Here is a 23821-nt window from a genome sequence, read left to right on the forward strand (position 1 = left end):
TCATCACAGAAGTGGGAGGAATTTTAACCAATGTTGTATTGGACACAGCTTCATCTACAGACGTAGTATCCGGAACTTTGTTTCGCAGAATTAGTAAAATTAAGAAAATCCCTGTCCTACCAGTACAAAATTGTCGAGTTATAGGTGCAGTGGGAGTAAAATCCCGGAACGTCAAGATACAAACGCTTATAGAGATAAAATTGGGAAATGTAGATAAACAATGCACATTCCTTGTAGTGGAAAAGTTGTTAGTAGCTTGTATTCTTGGCATTGGAACTTTGCAAGCCTTCAATTGCAAGTTGGACTTGGTAGAAGGAAAGGTGCATTTTAAAATCTAAGATCAATTTGTTACACTGATCTTACTGAGAAAGGAGGCAGTGTATGAGCGATATTTCCGTGGTGCTGCTGTGCAGTTGATTTGTGCTGAAAATAATAATATGTGCCGACTGCCGATCAAGTCCATTCAAGAAGAGGATTTCAGACAAACAGTCGAACAGAAGATTGCTGAGTAAGATTGCCTAACGGATAGTCAGAGGGAACAATTATTCAATATATTAACAGAACATGAGTCAGTTTTCGATGAAAAGCCCGGAATTATTAGAGGATATGTTTGTACATTACAGATTAAGCCCCATAAGACATTTTGCCGCACACACTATCCCATTCCCTGGCGATTAAAACAACCAGTTCAGGAAGAGATACAAAAAATGTTGAACTGGAATCTTATTGAACCGTGGAACAGCCCATATTGTTCTCCGTTGCTTGTTGTACCAAAGCCAGGAGGAAAAGTTCGATTGGTATTAGATGCAAGGGAAATTATCAAAATTATAGTACCTGTGCGCACACATCCGGAGAACATCGATGAGTTAATACAGAAATTTCTAGATGTATCCTATTTAACCAGCATTGATTTGAGAAGTTCGTTCTGGCAAGTCCAGTTAGACAAGAACTCAAGAAAATATACTGCTTTTATATATGGAGGGAGAAGCTATCAGTACAAGGTCGTTCCGTTTGGTCTCAATATCAGCTCTGGAGTTTTTATTTCTGCGTTGGACTATGCCCTAGGACCAGAACTACGTAGTCGAATAACAATTTTTGTGGACGATCTATTAATTGCCTCTAAAACTTGGAGGAACATGTACAACTTATTAGGAGGATTTTTGCTGTGTTCAAACAAACTGGTAAAACTGCAAATCTAAAAAAATCCCAATTTTCTCTACAGAGAATTAAATTCTTAGGACATATGATTAATGCAAAAGGCATTCTTCCAACAGAAGCGAAGATTAGTGCGATAAAAAATTTTTCAACTCCAAGAAACAGAACACAACTGAAAGGCTTTATAGGCTTGGCTTCATTTTTTCGTCGATTTATTAAAACTTAAGCAATGAACTCTGAAGCACTAAACCGGCTCCTGAGAAAAGATGTACCATGGCAATGGTCTAATGATTGTGAAAAGGCTTTTTGTGAAATTAAGGATCAACTGATAAATGCTCCGTTATTATAGCACCCTGATACGAATGTCGGATTCTGTTTAGCCACTGATTCATCAGATGTCGGATTAGCATCTTGTTTATTTCAAATTAGGTACATCGATGGTGTAAAAACCTTTTGTCCAATTGCATTTGCTAGCAGAGTCTTATCCACCTGTGAAAGAGCATATACCACTACGGAATTGGAAGCTTTAGCAGTTATTTGGTCTTTGAAAAGGTTTAATTATTATGTATATAGCTCAAGGATAGCCGTTTATTGTAACCACCAATCACTAGCCTTTTTACAAACTTGTAAGTTGCTGCATCCTCGCTTGTCAAGGTGGACGCTGGCGATGCAAGAATATCAGTTCCAAATTATTCATGTAGCCGGAAAAGAAAATATTATAGCTGACGCGTTGTCAAGATCTCCAGAAGGAATAACACCTGACTGGATGTAAATAATAAGGCAGAATTTCCAGTGCTTCTTCTTCAAGAAAATAATTACAAGTTATATTATATTCATTTATGTAAGACAATGGCTCAGCTTCAGAAGAAGGATCGACGATGGAATGCTATAATTCGACAATTCAATCAACAAAATCCTGTGGTCAATTTGGAATACTACCGGCTTGTGAATAATATTTTATTTTTTAAATCTGGGAAGGCTGAGAATCCAAAGTGGTGTGTCTGCATACCCGAAGAATATGAAGAACGATTGATTTAGTTTACACATTTGACCTGGGGTCATGTTGGTGTTGTAAAGTGTGCTAATAAGATTAGATATTATTGTTACTTCCCAAATATAAGGCGAAAAGTGCACAAAGTCATACAGAAATGTATTCTCTGTCAAAAGGCTAAGCCGGACAACAAGGGATATAAAATTGCGCTTCACTCAATAATACCTGAAGCACCAAGATCACTTATATCATGTGTTATTTGTGGACCACTTCCTAGAGCCAGAGGTGGTGTTAAGTACATTATTGGATTCTATGATGGTTTACAAAATATGTTAAACTATATCCTATAAAATCAGCAACTGCAAGAGCTGCCGCAGTAAAGTTTATAAATGACTACATTCCACATGCAGGAATTCCAAAATCTATAATCTCCGACAATGCGAAGATATTTACTAGATATTTATGGAGAAAATTAGTATCACAACTAGGAATAAAACAGATATTTACATCTTGCTATCATCCACAAGGGAATTTAATTGAACGGGTTTTTCGAGAACTAAACAGATTCATGAGAACGTACTGTCATGATAAACAAACTACCTGGATAAACTATTTGACCGAGTTTGAGCAGATTTATAAAAATTTACCTCATAGTTCTACAAACTTTACCCCGAATGAACTGATGTTCAGAGATAACGAAAGAAACTTTTGGGTAGATAACTTGCCTAAACTTGAGGACACCAAAATGTCATTGGAAGAAAAAATTCGCAATGCTCTCATTAATATTACGGAGAAAGCAAGACAGCGAAAGGAAATCCATGACAGAAACATCAAACGGATTCAGACTTTCAATATCGGACAAAAAATTCTTTTAAGAAGACACATCAAGTCATCAAGGTTGAAGAAGACCATCAGAAAATGGAATCTAATTTATACAGGTCCATATATAATAGTTGATATACCGAATCCTGGTGCGTATTTATTAGCATATCCGGATTCTGGAAGAATAAAAGGATTATTTCCCCATGTAGACCTAAAGAGGTACTTTTAAGGAAAGTGTTTCAAATTAAATGAAAAGTTTGTATGAAGTAATTGAGTGTTAAAGAAAAAAAATTTAAGTGCGAAGGACAGTATGCCTCAGCTACTGTGATAGGTTAAATGACAGCATGCCAAGCATCTGTGGTAGTTTAATGAACAGTAAGCGATTGCTTCTGTGATAGTATAGGAATATTTAGAAAAGTTAGTGGAACTGTAGCTATTGCTGCTGTGAAAACTTACGGATTATCTGTCTACACGATGATCACCAAAGAAGCTTATGCGTGTGAAATAATATACATTCAGGGAGTGTTAATCACCAGTGAGAATAAGTTTACTGGAACTATATGATCGAATACGGCGCTTGCGTGTGAAGTTAGTGTTTGTAAACTGACAGTTCACAGGAGAACAAATGAACTGCGTTAGGAAATTAGAATCGATTGCTACTGTCCACAGATATAAAGACTCGCTGTTTTTTTTTTTTTTTTTTTTTTTGCGCGAGCTAAATTCTATTCAAGAGAATTTAATTAACCAGCTTAGTGTGCGTTTATAAATTTGAGTTAATAAGAAAGTTCTTCGTTCAATTTGTAATAATGTGTCATTTTCCAGTTGGATTTGTTTGTTTGGTTGGTTTTGGGGAAGGAGACCAGACAGCGTGGTCATCGGTCTCATCGGATTAGGGAAGGATTGGGAAGGAAGTCGGCCGTGCCCTTTCAGAGGAACCATCCCGGCATTTGCCTGGAGTGATTTAGGGAAATCACGGAAAACCTAAATCAGGATGGTCGGATGCGGGATTGAACCGTCGTCCTACCGAATGCGAGTCCAGTGTCTAACCACTGCGCCACCCCGCTCGGTTTTGTTATTGTTATATTGCATTCATATATGTTCATGAGAAAATGCGGCATTTGGAGTATAAAAGAGAAAATTTTGATGGTCAATAAATACTAATTAAGATTAATTTCAGCTGGAGAGGTCATGCAGCAAGACTTAATTAAACGTTCTCTTTCAGCAAAATTTCATTTTCATCATGTATGAGTAAGATATAATTTTTTTTGGAAATTGTTTCAAATAATAAAATTTTTAATATTCTGACATGCTATCCACATTCGTACTTGAAACCAAATTAGGAAAGATTCAGATCTACTTCCACCTGGAAAAGCCAACGAAAAAACAAATTAAATAAATAAATAATTAAAACCAGGATTAGAACCTTTCGGCTTACTCAAGAAGATTGATGAAATTATCCATATTTTCAAAAATTGTTTTCCGATCTGGAGTTGTGATATTGTGCAACTACAGTATCGATTAAGACACATAGGTGTGGAAAGTATAAGACGAATGGATTTTCCCATTCCTTAGATGGAAGATTGGATGGATCAGGACCATATTTGAGTTCAAAATGAATCTGGAAAATTCGACTAACCCTTCTCTTCCAGGAATCTTAAATAGTTGACCATTCCTTAGACGAATTTTGATTGTTTCATGGCACAATCCTGAGTACCTGTTCCTGAGATTCCTTCTGGTCTCTCAAATCCGTTACGTCTCCTGTCCGGTACGCCAATGCAACGCCTGTCCTCCGTACCGTGTCCCATGTTCCTGTTCGATCAGTTTCACCGCAGTTCAGCAAGACATCGATGAAGAAAATTTTTCAGAAGATTGTAAAATAAATTTGCATGTGTAAAGTTTTTTTTTTTTTTTTTTTTTTTTTGCTGTGAGGTAGATTATATCTTTCCTATGAATTCTAGATAACTCTCAAATTTCTAAATTATTCTGTCTTTCCTATCATCTGTGATACCTAGTTGGGGTCTAAGCCTCCAGGTTTTCCGAGGTTTCCCTGTGAAGGCCACTTCCTGAATAGGTAGACCTGATTAACAACTATGTAAGTCCATCTTCCCTGGTTGTGTACGTGGGATGCGGGTATGCCCCAGTACACGTGAAAGCAACAACTAGGTATCTAGTAACGAAGATACAAAATTTCTTTCAATTCTTGTAATAAAAAAAAATCTTACTAACTTCTTAAAATTTATAGGAACGTATGTTCCACAAATTCTAACGAGTTAGCTAAGCCAATAGTTAGCTCGCAAAGTGGATACATATCAACTTTGCTCGCTGCGAGGGGCGATGTAATGTCTCTTGCAGCGGTCTCTCCGCGATATTTTCAGAAATTTTATAAATTATATAACTCAGTACATATCTCGAAATATCTCTTCTTATCTTACCGATTATCAATGCAAAGTAGTTTCAAGCCCAATTATTCCTTGGAGCGTCCATTTACTCCATGGAGTAGCTTCTCTGCTATCTATGTTTTCTCTTATGAAAAGAATAGGGGACTTCTTGCCGATTAGTCGTGAAAGGGGGATGTATATGGATGTATTGTTGGGCTAGTCGCCATCTTGATGAGATTCTGTATGAGAAGGAATTTAATACATGAACTAAACTAAAGTAAGTGTGTTCGCGTATTATTTAACCGATTATTATTGACAGTGTCTGCTTACTACGCTGTGTTGCACGGGATCAGTGGGGAACGTCTGATTTACACTGGACGGACCTGCCGTTTTGTAGCTCAAGATATCCAGTTACTTCAAATAAATAGGCTAACATGGTCTTACCAGCAGATCTCCGGTCTTCCCCATGTGATCACCGAAAGTTAATAATTATTACAAATGTTTCCAGGAGATCGACTGACAATTTTTGGCGCACCGAGACTTCTAAATTGCTTCACTGCCTTATGGAATTTAAGTTAAGCTCAATTTAATCAGGTTAGAACAGTATTGAACTGTGTGAATGTGATAAGCCTGCTTTGTCAATGAAAATTCCCTTAATATACGCATGTTTTTACTATCCTGATCAGTGAAGCTAAATCAGGCCGGTGTGAGAGAGGTTTTTAAATTTTAGATCCCACACAAAATATATTAAAGCTTGTCGCTGTGCCCATGGAAAGTTACACTCTGTGCGAAGAAACTGATCTAGGGCGTTAGAGTATTTAACAGAATAATAAGTGAAATGGAAAACAGATTTCACACGTATCTAACCAATTCATCTGACTTTAATTTCCTGTCAGGAAATCCCATACGTGAAATCTCTGTATCTTGAGTTGAAATATGTACGGCCTTTCGGGTGTGCCAAGGGAGGAGGGGGGGAGGGGATGGTGTGGTTGCCTGCCACCCGCCCTCCCCCTTGGAATTTGAGTATAGAGTGTATTTTTTATTCATAATAGAATTCTCGTACACGTGTAGACGTGAATAGATAAGCATTAGTCCGCTGCGTCACAATAAATTTTCTTTTGTCACCTCTAAAATTTCATTCTTGTGGCTTGACACGTCTCGAAACTGATGTACTTATTTAAGTTAAGAAATGGTAATTTTACAATTTCGTAATTGAAATCACTTTTCCTTCGGATGACTTCTCTCCATTGAGAATGACATGCTGCGTTCTCTTACCTAGAAACTCTTCAATCCAATCCAACAATTGGTCTGATAGTCCATATGCTCTTACTTTGTTCATTAAACGACTGTGGGGAACTGTATCGAACGCCTTGCGGAAGTCAAGAAACTCGGCATCTACCTGTGAACCGCTGTCTATGGCCCTCTGAGTCTCGTGGACGAACAGTGCGAGCTGGGTTTCACACGATCGCCTTTTTCGAAAACCATGGTGATTCCTACAGAGTAGATTTCTAGTCTCCAGAAAAGTCATTATACTCGAACATAATACGGGTTCCAAAATTCTACAACTGATAGACGTTAGAGATATAGGTCTATAGTTCTGCACATCTGTTCGACGTCCCTTCTTGAAAACGGGGATGACCTGTACCCTTTTCCAATCCTTTGGAACGCTACGCTCTTCTAGAGACCTACGGTACACCGCTGCAAGAAGGGGGGCAAGTTCCATCGCTTACTCTGTGTAAAATCGAGCTGGTATCCCATCAGGTCCAGCGGCCTTTCCTCTTTTGAGCGATTTTAATTGTTTTTCTATCCCTGTGTCATCTATTTGGATACCTACCATTTTCTCATCTGTGCGACAATCTAGAGAAGGAACTACAGTGCAATCTTCCTCTGTGAAACAGCTTTGGAGAAATACATTTAGTATTTCGGCCTTTAGTCTGTCATCCTCTGTTTGAGTACCATTTTGGTCACAGAGTGTCTGGACATTTTGTGTTGATCCACCAACCGCTTTGACATAAGACAAAATGTTCTTACGATTTTCTGCCAAGTCAGTACGTAGAACTTTACTTTCCAATTAATTGAACGCCTCTCGCATAGCCCTCCTAACATTACTTTTCGCTTCGCGTAATTTTTGTTTGTATGCAAGGCTTTGGCTATGTTTATGTTTGCTGTGAAGTTCCCTTTGCTTCCACAACAGTTTTCTAACTCGGTTGTTGTACCACGGTGCCTCTTTTCCATCTCTTACGATCTTGCTTGGCACATACTCATCTAACACATTTTGTACGTTGGTTTTGAACTTTGTCCACTGATCCTCAACACTATTTGTACTTGAGACAAAACTTATGTGTTGAGCCACCAGGTACTCTGAAATCTGCTTTTTGTCACTTTTACTAAACAGAGAAATCTTTATGATCGCTGATTCCCTGTTCTGCGTTAACTGTTTCAAATAGTTCGGGTCTGTTTGTCACCAGAAGGTCTAATATGTTATCGCCACGAGTCGGTTCTCTGCTTAACTGCTCAAGGTAGTTTTCAGATAAAGCACTTAAAAAAATTTCACTGGATTCTTTGTCCCTGCCACCCGTTATGACCGTTTGAGTCTCCCAGTCTATATCCCGCAAATTAAAATCTCCACCCAGAACTATAACATGGTGGGGAAATCTACTCGAAATATTTTCCAAATTATCCTTCAGGTGCTCAGCCACAGCAGCTGCTGAGCCATGGGCCTATAGAGACATCAAATTACCAAGTCTGAGCCTGCTTTAACCGTGACCCTCACCCAAATTATTTCACATTTCGGATCTCCGTCAATTTCCTTCGATACTATTGCACTTCTTATCGTTATAAACACGCCTCCCCCTTCACTGTCAAGCCTGTCTCTGCGGTATACATTCCAATCTGAGTCTAGAATTTCATTACTGTTTACATCTGGTTTCAGCCAACTTTCTGTCCCTAGTACTATGTGGGTATTGTGACCGTTTATTAATGAGAGCAATTCTGGGACCTTTCTATAGGCGCTCCTGCAGTTTACTATTAGCAGATTAATATTGTTATTCCCTGTTGCATTTTGCCTACTCCTACCTTTCTTCGTCTCAGGAGGCGTCTTGTCGGGCCTAGGGAGGGATTTCTCTAACCTAAAAACCCCACATATGCACTCCACACGTACTCCGCTACCCTTGTAGCCGCTTCCTGCGAGTAGTGCACGCCTGACCTATTCAGGGGGACCCTACATTTCTCCACCCGATAGCGGAGGTCGAGAAATTTGCACCCCAGATCTCCGCAGAATCGTCTCAGCCTCTGGTTTAAGCCTTCTACTCGGCTCCAAACCAAAGGACCGCGATCGGTTCTGGGAACGATACTACAAATAGTTAGCTCAGATTCCACCCCACGAGCGAGGCTTTCCGCCTTCACGAACTCCGCCAACCGCCTGTATGAACTGAGGATGACCTCCGTACCCAGAGGGCAGGAATCATTGGTGTCGACATGAGCAACAAGTTGCAGTCGGGTGCACCCAGTCCTCTCTGTCGCCACCGGCAGGGCCTCCTGCACATCTCAGATAAGACCCCCCGGCAAGCAGACAGAGTGAACACTGGCCTTCTTCCCCGACCTTTCCTCTATTTCCCTAAGGGGCTCCATCACCCGCCTAAAGATGGAGCTCCCAATCACTAATAAACCCCTGCCACCCGTGTACCTGCTCGGACCTTGCTGAAGGAGCAGCCACATGTCCACTCACAGGCAGAGCGGGCGATGCCACAAGCCTCCACATTGACCCTCCGCCTCGTGCGCCGCGAACGCCGCTGAACCCACCACTCCTCTTGGGGAGAGGGTGGCCCAACCGCGCCGGTGCCCGCGAAGATGTATCGACAGCAGGGACAGTGGGTGAAGCATGTAACACCTGGGGTGTACCATGCGACGCACCAGACTCCCCACTGCCGCTACACTCCAAGGCAGCAGCCTGAAGACGGCTGACCGCGGCCATCAGCACGTTCAGCTGTTCGCAAACAGTGGCCAGCTTCTCCTGCGTCCGTACACAGCAGTCACACATCCTATCCATCCTAAGAAATCAATTTACTGTAGAGAGTTAATCAACTTTTAACTAGACTACTAATTCACTAAAGGGGGCTGATAGTTGACTAAACTGTGGTTACTAGAAACAATGAAAATAGCACTACCTGTCTCTGGACTGTATTCAAAACAAACACTAGCACTACTGGCACTGTCGCTGACTGAAGGGACCCTCTCTGACTGTATTCAAAACAAACACGAAATCTATGGAACACTATTACTAGCACTCGACAATTAAAGATTCCTAAAAGCAAAAACACACGGAAGAAGAAGTGCCAAGTAAGAAAAATATACAGTTAATACTTAAATTAACGTAGCTCGCTGCACAGCAGACGTGACACAGACGGCAGTTATGACGATACTGAGCGGCAGCCGCCAGTGTTCCGAAGCCATGTCTTTCTGAGTGAGTGAAATAATTACACTTCGTTCCTATTATTATTACTGACATTGATCCCATTCTTTTAATATCGCAGATCATTGGTTGAGTAATCCGTAATAATCCGCCCCGAATAATCTGCAATTAAAATAAGTAGACGAGATCAATCTTCGCCATCTTATGTTCCGACATGGAGGCATCTCAGATCATCTTCAGAGATACTACATAACACTGAATTCAAATCAACGCAATGAAACGCTGTGAAACGTTACAGCCTCACGGTTGAATTAATTAGGACAATTCACGTCTCACCTGAACAGAGGAATTGTTCCAACCAAATATTTGAAATGTTAACGTTAATTTTAACCAATCCTAGAAAGTGAGGAATTCATACTAGATGTTCAACAAAACAGCGTCCGTGAGCGCAGGCGATTACGTAAACAGTAATGATTTGTTAACAGTTGATTAAATTCTCCCTATCACCATATATACACACATATATGAAAGTGTGAAATAAAACTCGTAAATATGTACAAAGGTACATAATTTTAACTTTTGTCTCACAAAGTGGACAACGTCGCACCAAACAAAATTTAAATAATTCCATGGTATCTCGTGTTTCTCTCGATTATCATGCGAATGTCAGAACTTGCAATCCGCCCCAATTTATTCCCAAGGGAACCATTCTTCTCCAGTACCAAATCTCCTGGTAATTGGCTGAAAAGAACCACAGCTCTACAAAAGGTCGTATCTAAAACTGCCAGCTCTACTCCCTGGATTACAGAATGCAATTGAAAAATTAAACCTCTGCTCCACAACGGAAATTAAAATTAATAGTTACTCTAAGTACTTTTGCGTTAAAAACATGCAAGGTCACTGACAAAAATGTAGCAGAAAAATGTTGTTTGCTGATTTGCATTCAAATTGTTTGGTTTCAGCTATAATTTTGGCGTCGTTGCTTACACTGCGAGGAGCTATACCAGTACTTTCTATGGTGATACGGTGACACCAACGAAACAGAGGTATTCTGAGGCAGAAAAAAGTAAGAGAAGGAAGGAAGAAAAGTAAAAGGATTCGTGGAAGAAAGTGATAATCTTCAGTATAATGAAAATTAGTGGGGTCACGCTACCTGTAGGGACTACAGCTGCTGTACATCCTGGAAAAAACTTGTTCCATTTGCACTCCTAGAAAGCATTTTACATTGTTTTGCCTTACCATATTATATGTTCTTCTCTTTGTATAAAAACAGTGCAATGTCACACTGTCAACGTGACAGTGGAATCGACATCTTGTGATCGAGTACAGAGATGACAGTTTGGTGAGGATGTTAATGATAACACGTATCCGTTTTTTTGATGACTCTGCTTGCAGATCCTGATTACACACCAGAAAATTCATCACATGTTAAAAATACTACATTTGTGGCGTAGCATTGTATTGCCAAAGTGTAATTTCAAAAGGTTTACACGTAGAATTTGATAAAATTTTAGGGAATGCCTTAACATTAGTAGTATATAAATTTAATGTGAAATGTAGAATGAAAGGCTGTAAATTTCTTACAGCCACTGGTTCGTTTTACCTTGTAACAGCATAAATAGCTATAATAAATTAGCATTACTTCGACCCTAAAGTTAAACATTGTCGGTCAGCACTACATTTATTTTGTTTTATTTCTCTACAAACGTTTGTGCATTTTTATTTTTAGGAGGTGTCAAAATCTACATCCAATGAAATACAAGTAGGGAGCAGGTGACAATGCCAACGAAAACCACGTCAATGCAGATTTTTTAAACGTTTCATTTCAAAACGAGAGGTAGAGAGGCAATTGCTGCGTAGTTGACAGGAAACTACAATGGACCCCGTTTTAACCAAAAAAAGTTGTTAGTTACAGCCATGCTATAAATAAATATTACTCTGAAAGACTTCAAGTGAATTTTCAAGAAAGCGAAAACCCAAAATAGTTTTATTACTGATGTGACTACACTAAACAAAAAAATCACATAGTTCATTGGTGTGTGTTTTACCCTTATTGAGTTTTAGTTTATTTATGTGAAAAGTTGTGATTCCCTAATCTTTTGTTTCGTAATGCAAAAGAAAATGATCACCAAAGTTCGGAAACACTTTATTAATTCCTTCCCTACATAAACAATTGACAGCGTTTATTTTTGAATAGTACTGTAACATTTTTCGTTCTTTCTTATATTTATCGCCTGTAGTATATTAGTCTCTGATGTAACTTTGTAAAAGTTGCGTACTTGCTATGCAGCTTTTACACGTTCTTTCTGATGAAGTCAACTATAACTCACAACAGGAGGGACAAAGTTATAAGTAAACAATTTTACAAACTTATTAACTATTTTGTACCCATATGAAATATCACATAGCTAAAAAAATAGTATAACAATTCGCAGAAAACGATACGAATAACGCCATAATGATTTACAGTTTACAGATTTAATCAAAAATATAACACTCAGTAGCTCAGATTTGTGCTCTTGTGCATTAGCAGTGTCTTCAGCCGATCTCTTCAGTTATATTAAGTTATTTATTGCTTATTTAGCCTGACCAGATTAGGGCCTTCAGCCCTTCTCTTATACTGAGGTAAGTTACGGGTTATCTCTTAATGTCGTGTCAGACCTCTTTTTTCCCGGCGTAGTGCAGCAATTCGACGTGGCATGGACTCAACTAATCCCCTACAAAAATGTTGAGCCATGCTGAATCTTAAGCCGGCAGGTGCACGATTTTGTGCAGGAAATTACCTCTCGATTATTTCCCATGAATTTTCGACTGGATCTGACTGGCGAAATCACTCGCTCGAATTGTCCAGTATGATCTTCAAACCAATCGCGAACAATTGTGGCCCAGTGACATGATATATCGTCATCCATAAAAAATTCTGTCGTTGCCTGAAAATGGTCTCCAAGCAGCCGAACATAAACGTTTCCAGTCAGTGACCGGTTCAACTGGACCAGAGGACCCAGTCCATTCCATGGAAGCACAGTCCACACCATTACAGAGCCACCAACAACTTGCACGGTGCCTTGTTGACAACATGGGTCCATGGATTCGTGTCGTCTGAGCAACACGCGAACTTTACTATCAGCTCTTACCAATAGAAATCGGTGTCCGTCTAAGCAGGCCATGGTTTTCCAAACGTCTAGGGTCCAACCATTATGGTCACGGGCCAGGAGAGGCGCTGCAGGCTACATCATGCTATTCACAAAGTCACTCGCGTCGGTCGTCTGCTGACATAGCTCATCAACGCGAAATTTCACAGCACTGCCCTAACGGAAACATTCGTCGTGCGTCTCACCATTGATTTCTGCGATTATTTCGCGTGGCGTTGGTTGTATGTTAGCACTGACAACTCTACGTAGACACCGCTGCTCGTGGTCGTTAAGTGAAGCTCGTCTGCACTCTGCTGATCGTGGCGGAGGGTAATGCCTGAAATTAGGTATTCTCGGCACACTTCTAACGCTGTGGGTCGTGGGATATTGACTTCCCTACTTATTTGTGTGTGTGAAATCTTATGGGACTTAACTGCTAAGGTCATCAGTCCCTAAGCTAACCTAAATTATCCTAAGGACAAACACACACACCCATGCCCGAGGGAGGACTCGAACCTCCGCCGGGATCAGCCGCACAGTCCACGACTGCAGCGCCCTAGACCGCTCGGCTAATACCGCGCGGCCTACTTATTTCCCAAGCGTCTAGCTCCAATTACCATTCCGTGTTCAAAGTCTATTAATTCCCGCTGGGCACTCATAATCACATAGGAAAACGTGAAACGTCCCCTTAGACCAATTTCTGAATTACTGTGCTGATAAACCTCTTACACTATTTGCTTTTCAAACAGCTGAGCAAAACTGAACGTACTCAAACATTCACTAAAGTGACACACAATATTTTTAGCGCAACGCAATCTGACTTTCAAAAATCCCTACAAAAGAATGGCCCTGACTAACATTAACCTATACCTTTCACAAATCACTTACCTCACAAAAATCTTCATTACTCGAACTACTGCAATACAGCGAGCGCCACTACTGCCATCTAAATAAAAGATTCAAAGTACTGAAGGCACTAACTACTGATAGGGATAGTTAGCAAATGAAAGATTTTAATAGAGAACAAACAATGTATTTACCTTAATAGTGTTCGAAAGTCATAATATACATAGCAGTTCATGATATCCAGTCTTACAAATTTCAAAACTCCGCCATTTCTCTCCCCACATCCACCACTGCTGGCGGCTCACCTCCAACTGCGCAACGCTACGCGCTGTTCACATCCAGCTGCCCAACACTACAATGGCAGACAACAATGCAAACTAGCCACAGACTGCACACAGGACAGCCAGTGATTTTCATACAGAGCGCTACGTGGTGGTGGCGTTACCAATAAGAAAACCTAAACAGCCTACTTACAACCGTTTCACCTGAATCATCTGAGTACGAGTGACAGCTGCGTCGATGCACTGCTCTTTCATTCCTTATGTGTGTTACACTACCAATGTCTCAGTATGTGCATATCGCTATCCAATGACTTTGACCACCTCAGTATAACCTCACCAGGAAGAACACATGCCAAAAATATTAGAAAACAATCATAGTAATAACAATAATAGTAACTGAAAGTAATAACTATAATAATAGTAATAGGTATTTAGAATGATATACTCGTAGGCTAGCTTAGCATATTTGAAGCCATGTTTAGTATTATCGGAAGCGGAATGGATAAAGGAAGAGACAAGATTGCAATGACAGTGACAGTAGTTGTAAGAGAAGAACAAAATATAAACAGGGAAACTTCCAACACAGTAGGAAAAAGTTGTGGGGTGGGGGAAGGACGAGAGTGAGCTGCACAGGGCGTGGGAGAGAGGTGTGATTTGAGGTACTGTGAAACGCAGGGCCAAACTCGTTTGTCGGATAGTCTTCTTTTCTCAGCGGTGAATGTTCTTCATACTTTCAGTATATTATTCCCTTTTTCCCACCTTCCCAGGTACTGTAGACCTCTAAACTGGATTTTTTGTGGAACGTGAACACGTTTACTCTTCCAGGCATACGTCTATTTCAGCCGTCATTGTATGCGTCCTATTTTCTCCCTAGTTCTTTATTAATTTTTAGATCTATTTCCATAACTCAGGCCAACCGCAGTAGTTCCTTTTCCAAAAACAAAGGGTTTATTAACTTATATACTGTATGACGCAGACGACACGACTTCCGTCATAATATCTCTAGAAATCGCTGCCTAGATAGCTCAGCACTAGAAGTTATGCAATTTAACCACTGAATAGTGGAGAGCTAAGAACACACGTAGGAGGAGGATTGGAGACGTTCTAAAACCCGTCAAAGGAAATGTGACTATATGGTAAACTCAATTAGAAGCATATACATAGCACCAAGAAGTTGTAAATTTGAACGCAGCGACTACGAGGGAAAGCACATAACGTCTACAATAAGACATTACTTACGTCGTAAACAGCTTGGGTATTGTCCACGGAGAACCCTTCTTCTCCAAAGTAGAAATCCTCCACCTTTACTGCCGCTTTGGTTTGTTGCTCCACAGTTGGCAACGGCAGCTGGGAGCCCACCAGCAGTGTGAAGTTCTATCTCATATCCGCTGCGTAGATTTAGTCAGGTATCCGGACGTGCGTTGTCTGTGAAATGCCTCATCCCTGGATAAGCATGTCGTTTTACATGTATTTTATTACAACAGTATTTTACGATCCATAAGACGCACATTTTTCTTCCAAAAATTGCGCCCAAAATTCAGGTGCGTCTTATACTCGAAATTAATGTAAAAACGTCCAGCGTTTTATTGAAAATTCCTGCCTGTCTTAAAAATGGCCATATATCAGACGCCACGGTATCTCTATCTGGCAACACTGGAGTCAACTGGTAGTAGCAGTGCATCAATGCGACGAACGTGGATTGCGGGGATTCACCAGCTGGCTAACACTGTTTTCATGCCACGCCGCCAAACCCACAACTCTTTCTAAGCTACGATGTGTCATTGCAGTCTACGGCGCCATTAAACTTGAGCTGGAAGTGATTTGTGTTAACGGCAACTGTACAATATTTTTGTTAGTAGCTAGTTTGGTAATTTGAAAAAAAATTAAAGGTGTTCGTATGATGCGACCTATAAATTGAAAGTAATAACACATGCAGAAGAACGAGGAAACAGAGCAGCTGAGAGGCATTTCGCCCCTCCACCAACAGAAAAAAAGCCATTCATGATTGACAAGCTAATAAAGAAGAAGTGAAAAAACAATAGGAAGCCTAAACGTGAAAACAGAGGGCTGAATGAAAAATGGCCATTGCTAGAAGATGACGTACTGAAATGGATTCATAGACACCACCAAAATGGCACTGGATTTAATCCAAAAAGGAATCAAAAACATTCTTGTAAGCTAGGGCTGTGAAACTTGACAGACCTGAAGGGTGGAGTTGATTGGTGCAAAGGTTTGTGAAGCGACATGGACTTAGGGTGCGAACCAGAACCAAAATATCTCAGAAAATGCGACAAGATGATGAAGGGAAAATATTATCTTTTCATCCCATTTTTATTCAGCATTGAAAGAAAACCGGTGCGTAACAAAGCCAAACAGTGAATATGGACGAAACTCCTCTGACTTTTTATGTGCCGAGTAACAGAACTGTCGCCATGAAAGTTGCTAAAATTGTAACTACAATAAGAAGGACATGCAAAAAGCACTATACTCTTGTATCTTCATGTTATGCTGACGGTAATAAACTTAATCCAATGATCATTTTCAACCGCAAAACCTTCTGAAATATTGTCAGCTGTTGTTGTTTATGTACATGACAAGGGTTGATGGACGAGGCTGGTATGAAATTACAGATTAAAGGAGCGTGGGAGAGATGGATAGATGCTTTACTGAAGAAAAGTTCTCTTCTTGTGCAAAATGAGTCAAATATCCGTTTGAAAAATTCTGTGGAAGAGAGATTAAGATAGGGAAGTACCAAGCTTGCTCTTACTTCACAATTGCAAGCTTTTGATGTCTCGATAAGTAGACAATTTAAAGTATGTATGAGAGAGGAATGGAACAAATGGATGACGAATGAAACCCAACATGAATTCAAGCCGAAGGGAGGTTTAAGACGACCTACAATCAAACAAGTGTGTCAGTGGATAAAACAGTCGTGATCTAGAGTGGGAGAAGATATTACTGTTAAATCTTTCAAGAACTGCGTCATATGTAACGCTCTTCATGACAGTGAAGACCCTCTTATATACGTAGATGACATACCTAACAACGAAGGGGAAGATGCAGAACAAGAAGAAAGTTCAGATGACAATTTTAAGGAATTCAAAAACTCATTTCGGTTTTATAAACTAAAATTTTTTTAGTTTGGCTGTATAATATAATAATAAAAATGGTAAAAATATTAATTAAAAATGTTACTTGAAAATGAAGGTGCGTCTTATAGCGCGTAATGTCTTATAGTCCGTAAAATACGGTATGTACAACATATGCTGTGCCAGTCATAATCCATCTCCTGCAGAAAACGTGTTAAAATTATTCGACAAAGAGGAAGCTCTCAGATAACCCTTTGGAAAAACAAAATAGTTCCAAAAGTAAACATTGCCTTAGAAAATCCAGAATATTACAGTTACGATGAAAAATATGTACAAAACGCAAACTGAAAGGATGATGTCAGGACTTAAATAAGGTCACCATTTTTCGTAGGACTGCAAGAACAATGTTTCCCACAGAGCGTTGTCCTTGAGGGTCTCTGATGAGTGCCTCATTTTGACTGAAACAACCTGTATCAGACCGAATGCCAAGGCCAACCACTCAACCACATGTTGATAGCAGCGGTTTCCGGCACAGACTGTGACAACTCATATGTAGACTACAGTACAACAAATCATATTCCACTTCGGCGCTGGATAAACCTTAGTGATTCATATTTTTAAAAGAAAATAACAAGCCTGAATTCTACCGATGAACTTCTGAAGGATGACTGGTGCTGACATAGTGCGATGACAGCAGTTTGAGCGTGACAGATTACAGCGTACTTTGGCCTGTTGTCCTAATCACTGATTAACATTTTATCAGCTTATGTAAAGAAAAGATAATATGGTTTTGTGTATTGTATTTCCATTAGCTCTTCCTGCACTGATGACGATGTCTTATAGTTGAAACATCTCAGTTTCAAGGTCAGAGAGACTATGGAACTTTAGACGTGTTGCGACAGGGGCTACCATAAAGCAGTCAAAACGTTTGCTTTACAGACACGAGATACATATTTCTTACATATATGTATACTGATTTGCAGGAAACTGAGTCGTAAAGGTAATTAGGATAGCGCGCCAAAATAACTGGACTGCAATGAGATCGTGAAGTTCAAGAGTTCCTCACACTCAAACAGTTGATAACTCCTGAAGATTTCTGACATTAGCTGCATTAGAAACGACGATATAACCTTTTAGGTAACACATGAAAATTTGTGGCGGACCGGGACTCGAAACCGAATGTTCTGTTTGGAGCGAGCAATCACGTTAACAACTTTGGCTATCCGAGCACGCTTCCAAGACAGATCCAAATTTCCGTATGTCATTCTGCCAACGACCCCATCTCTCAGAACTTTACCTGGATTCTGCCCATAGGGTTTCAAGGAGATAAACGTAATCAATGTTAGTATTATGACCGTCAGTTTGTCTATTGAGGGTTTCAAAAATGATTTTTGACAATGCCTGAAGAAACACATTCGTCACGATCCTGAAGCTGTACTAAATTTATGAAATTTCACGTGTCATCAGTAGGTAACGCCTTTCGAATAAATTTCTGAAATGTAGTACAGCTGCAGGTTCTTCCCCCATGTCTGTTTCCTCATATATTGTTACAAATTAGTGTAATAATGATGATAATAATGATCGTGTGGCATTGGTGGCCGGGAGACCCCTCGCGGGGCGGTTCGGCCGCCGCACCACAAGTTCTTTAACGCCACTACGGCGACTTGCGAGTAAATGAGGATGAAATGATCATGAAAGACACACAACACCCAGTCATCTCGAGGCAGAGAAAAACCCTGACCCCGCCGGGAATCGAACCCGGGACCCCGTGCGCGGGAAGCGAGAACGCTACCGCAAGACCACGAGCCGTGGACAAAATTAGTATCACAAGCCTAGATGGCCAAAATGACGATCCTCTAATATTAATGTTGAATACGTTTGTCTCCCTGAAATCCTATTGCGGGAATCCAAGTGAAGTTACGAGCGATCGGGTCATTGACAGCCAGTCTTACGTACTGAACCAACACGAAAGAATTCTGGCATCTCTGGAAGACATGTACACTGATTTGTAAATTATATCAGTGTGAATGAGAAGAACATGGTTAGTCGTTTGCAGATTAATAAGCTAAGTCAGTGGATATTGTTTATTATTACAGAGGATCCCTTTCATCACTAGTTGTTAATTTTGTGTGACGGGGTATTACAGGTACGTCATGGGCCATAGAAACACGGTTTTATCATTTTTCCAGCTGTGATCAGTATTTAAGTTGTCTCCCTTCGAAAGAAACTATTGCATTCAAATTAAACGTACTTCATAGTTACGAGAAAGATGGAGGAGAAACATTCACAACGACTATGTTCGTTACACAAATTGATATTTCGCCTTACCGCAGGGGTAAGCGGGACAAATTTTCGTTGTCGTCATTCCATTACACAGCTGGTGGTTGTTCATGTTCGCTATTGTAGTTGTAATCGCTAGTCTAAACCGACAGATTGGAGTACAAGTCAAAGTCGTATTGATAACCTAACGAAAATTTGGTGTAGGTGGGCAGGTCATGTATCTAGCCGAGTCAATTGTACATGAAACAATGACTTTCCTTGCTGGATTTCTAAGAGATGAGTGCTTCTGCACTACATCCATCAGCACCTCACACTCATCCATCCATAGTATTGACAGCCGCTGAGATAAGCGCTAAAAACCGGCCAGAACTTTGCTTCTTATTAGTCCCGGAGCAGACGGAGAGCCATCTGCGGACAGGCAGAAGAACGATGCGCCACAGGCACTCCCTGAATTCCGATCCTGCAGTCAGACAGTTCGGTCCTCTGCCTGCAGTCAGCTTAGTACAGTTGATGCAGTTATGCTATGGAGCACAGTTCGGTGATTTGTGTTCTGAAGACCACGTTCCAACTGAGAAGTCGCTATTTATGAAGAACTAGGACAGACAAAGGAGTGCCTGTATAATTGTATTCAGTCGTAGTAATACGATTGACTGCCAAGAGACAGTAAAAGTGCTTGGATTTCATTATATTAGGTGCAGGACACAAAATGCGACACACACAACTCTTACCAAAGGTAAGTAAAGTTTCTGTCCAATCTCTTAACAAATATTATTGGGTATTTTTATTGTGTTGCCACATTTTTTTATTAGTGCCGCATTGTCAAGCAAGTGTATAATATGATAGTAATAGCGTGCAATCTGCCATCAGTTTTAGTGAACTGTGGCAGCAGACAAGTTTTATACTACTTTGGATATTTGGACTGAATTAATAGTAAATTACAACATCCAAACAGTCTGTGGGGAGGAGGACTGTTGGTCTCCGTGAGAGCACAAATCTTTCTTATTTTACTTTCATGGTCTTTCTGCGAGATATACGTAGGACGAAGCAATACATAAGTTGACTCTTCTAGGAATGTTTGTTATGGATTTCTAACAGGTTACCACATACTCGTGTAATGTCTGCCATTGTAGTTGGAGGAGCATATCTGTGATACTTTCGTGTTGAATAAAGGAATCTACCGCTCTTCTTCAGATCTCCAATTTATCTTCCATCTCTTATTTCAGTTATGGGTCCGAGAATATTCAAACATCGGTCGAACAATCGTTTTCCAGGTTGCTTCGTTCAACATATCTTTACAGATTGTCAATATTTGCCAACTATCCACTGTGGATTCATAAATTTAAATCGCCATTATTTTTACTACGTTGAGATATACACTATGTTTTGATTTCTTGCTGTTGTAATATTTCCAAATAATGATCGCATAAGTTATTTATATGTAGATGTTACCTATGAGTGTTTATCTGTGCTCTGGTTGGCTGTAATGAAGTAATGCAGGAACTATATTTTCTGGGGAAAATTGAACAAAAAGTTATCACTGATGCCTTTGTAGGAAATTAATTCGTTTATATCTCTAATTCTGCAGTGTGAAGTCTACTACAGCTTGAAGCGGGATCTATTTACATGACCTAAATAAGAAATTTACCCGGTTATTACAATTTCTGTATTTTACTGACACTGCAAAGTTCGAAGCAATTGTCCTTGAGACATGCATCTACGTCTGAAGGACATTTGCATCGAACTATACAGACACTGTGAGATACAGACACTACAATCACTGTCTTTCGCGTTAAAGCAAGGGCAAACTGACGATCAAAACATTGTCTCTCCCTGTGCGACAGTCACCTAATGTGCGAGCAATATGGGACGTAAACACTTGGAGGTAAGGATGTTTGGATCGGTTCTTGAAGCCTGTGCGCATTGCTGAAGTGACAAAGGTGACTGCTCGCGACAAGTGGAAAATCACGGTTCGAGTCCCAGCCCGGCACAAATTTTTATGTCTCTCTAGTAAGTGGTAGACCTGAAATATGATCGTATTCGCAGTATGCGAATAAAGTTCATAGAAAACGTCAACTACTTATGCACCACACCCAATTCTCAGTATATTGTTGCGTCAAATCAATGAGCAACCTTAATGAGGCACCGAGTAAGATGAGCCACTGGTAAGACACTGGACTAGCAATCGGGAGGACAGTGGTTTAGAACAATGTCCGGTTACCAGACATTATGTTGTTTACCTGAGTCGCCTAAGACAAATTCGAAGATAGTTCCCTCGAAAAGGATACACCGATACTCAAAATGTGCTACATCTCTAATGACATTTCTTATTTGAGTGATGACTTTTGTATTCATGATTATTCTTCAATCCCCACACAATCCATTCGCTAGAAATCAACTGAAACATGTAGCTGTAAAGAAAATCTATTTCTTCTCTGGGGATGTAAATTCTGACAGTAACATAATGTCAGATTCAATTTCCACTTTCTCCCTCTTCCTTAATATTTTTATGTAACAAGCTCATTGAGCACTATGATGCATTTCCCATTTACTTTCAGGATTGTTCTTTAAATTGGCAGACCTTTGAGCTCCGGGCGCACCAATCACTTGTAAGCTGAGCGATCCACCACTTACCAACCTCATTTAATATTTCTGTCCCAAGCAGTGATTTGAAAACGGAATCACTTGAACTCCCATCAAACAAAGATATGATAGTGAGGGCTATGAGTCAGCAGACTGAGGCACTCTGCTCGTAACACCGACTGCGGATATCGCCAGAGTAAACAACTATGTTACGAAGATTCTTTAATGGATGCGACATAATAAACACAGCAGCGCACCAGACCAGCGCCCTATGCGAATTAATTCCCTCCTAGAGAACAAAAGGTCCCTTCACGACCGTTTCAACACAACCAACCACTCTGCATCTTACTTTCACACCTCAAGTTTCATTACTTCTTGAATCCCTGTGTCTACAAATGCACAAATCATAAATGTCCAACCTCTTGCACTTCACATCCGTTACTTACTAGGTATTCCACAGACAAGTCAAAGACACCAATTTGACACAAACAGCAAATGAAGACAGCAGAAACACTCTCTATAAAGCGAAATACTTTGTCCGGGCCCCATATCAACGAATACTGTTGCCTCAGAAATCGCCCCATGTTTTTTTACGAATCCTTGTCATCCTTTGCAGTATCATCTTTTACTCAAGTTGTGGAAATCAGGCACAGTTCAAATTTTCCTAAAATCTAATCCTAAGGACCTGTCAGCCTCACGTCTGTTTTTAGGAGAATCCTTGGAACTATCCTTACCCAACAACTTTATTAACACATGGCAACACAGCATCTGAGACCCATGTGGCCTGCGACGATCAGCTAATCAACTACTTCAACCTCAAGGTAAACCAAAGAAAAGCCAAGACAATGATGCTGGCTTCACCTATCGGTGATTACGTCGTCCTGAATCAAATCTTCATATGTGCAAAAAACTAATTCCTTTTACTAACACTGTAAAGAGAACTACACCAATTCCAATGTAAAAAAGAATAAAAACTATTTTGAAATGTGGAAATATGTCTTAATACCAACCACCGAGGTAAAACAGATAATTGTGACTGGCAGAATCACATTACCCATAAATGAGGCATTATCTGTCAAAAAGCTACACATTAGTTTGGAATAACATCTGTTTAATTCTTCCATAATCTGTTACGGTATTGCAAATCTCAGGTTTCAATAAAGAGATTAACACAAAGTTGAATGGAGTAGTTCATGGCAATTCTCCTGACAATGTGACCACTGTGGATTTTGAAATTAGACTACTCCTGTATGAATGCTCTGAAAATGATATGGGGGGGGGGGGGAGGGGGGGTGACTGTGCAGTTTAGTTACCAAATCAAAACATGTGTTATGTAATTACCTCTTGTATGTAGGGACAATGCGGCGTCGTGTTAGACACTGACACCGGTGCAGCTAGAGGAACGAAAACAAAATGCAGTGGGATACTGTAAGGTAATTCGTTTTTGACAGCAGCGGAAACATTGCATCTGTGTCAGACCAGTCCTCACGAGTAAAGAAATCATCTGGATTGACCTGACACGACAAAATACTTTAAAAGTAAGGTATAAAAATGTAGCTCTTAGTTGAACTCTCCTTACAATGAATTTCCCTTCAGCTGTTAACATATTGGACTCTGACGCTTTTACATTGTATAGTTTTAAAATGTAAGGCCAAATCAACCTAGAATCACCAATCAGTCTACTGATTAACAAAAAATTACGTTGATTGCCATCAGTTATTCAAAATAGTGTCAACTTGGGTCCACGTCGTTTAAGGCGTTCCCATGGCTTCATCAGCCCGTACCCTCTACAGTTAAAAGACGTAGCGAAAGAAAAACTAGACCGGATGCTAAGATTACAGGCAACTCCTATGACAT

The sequence above is a fragment of the Schistocerca cancellata genome, chromosome 8 (assembly GCF_023864275.1).
Source record: "Schistocerca cancellata isolate TAMUIC-IGC-003103 chromosome 8, iqSchCanc2.1, whole genome shotgun sequence".
Taxonomy (NCBI): domain Eukaryota; kingdom Metazoa; phylum Arthropoda; class Insecta; order Orthoptera; family Acrididae; genus Schistocerca; species Schistocerca cancellata.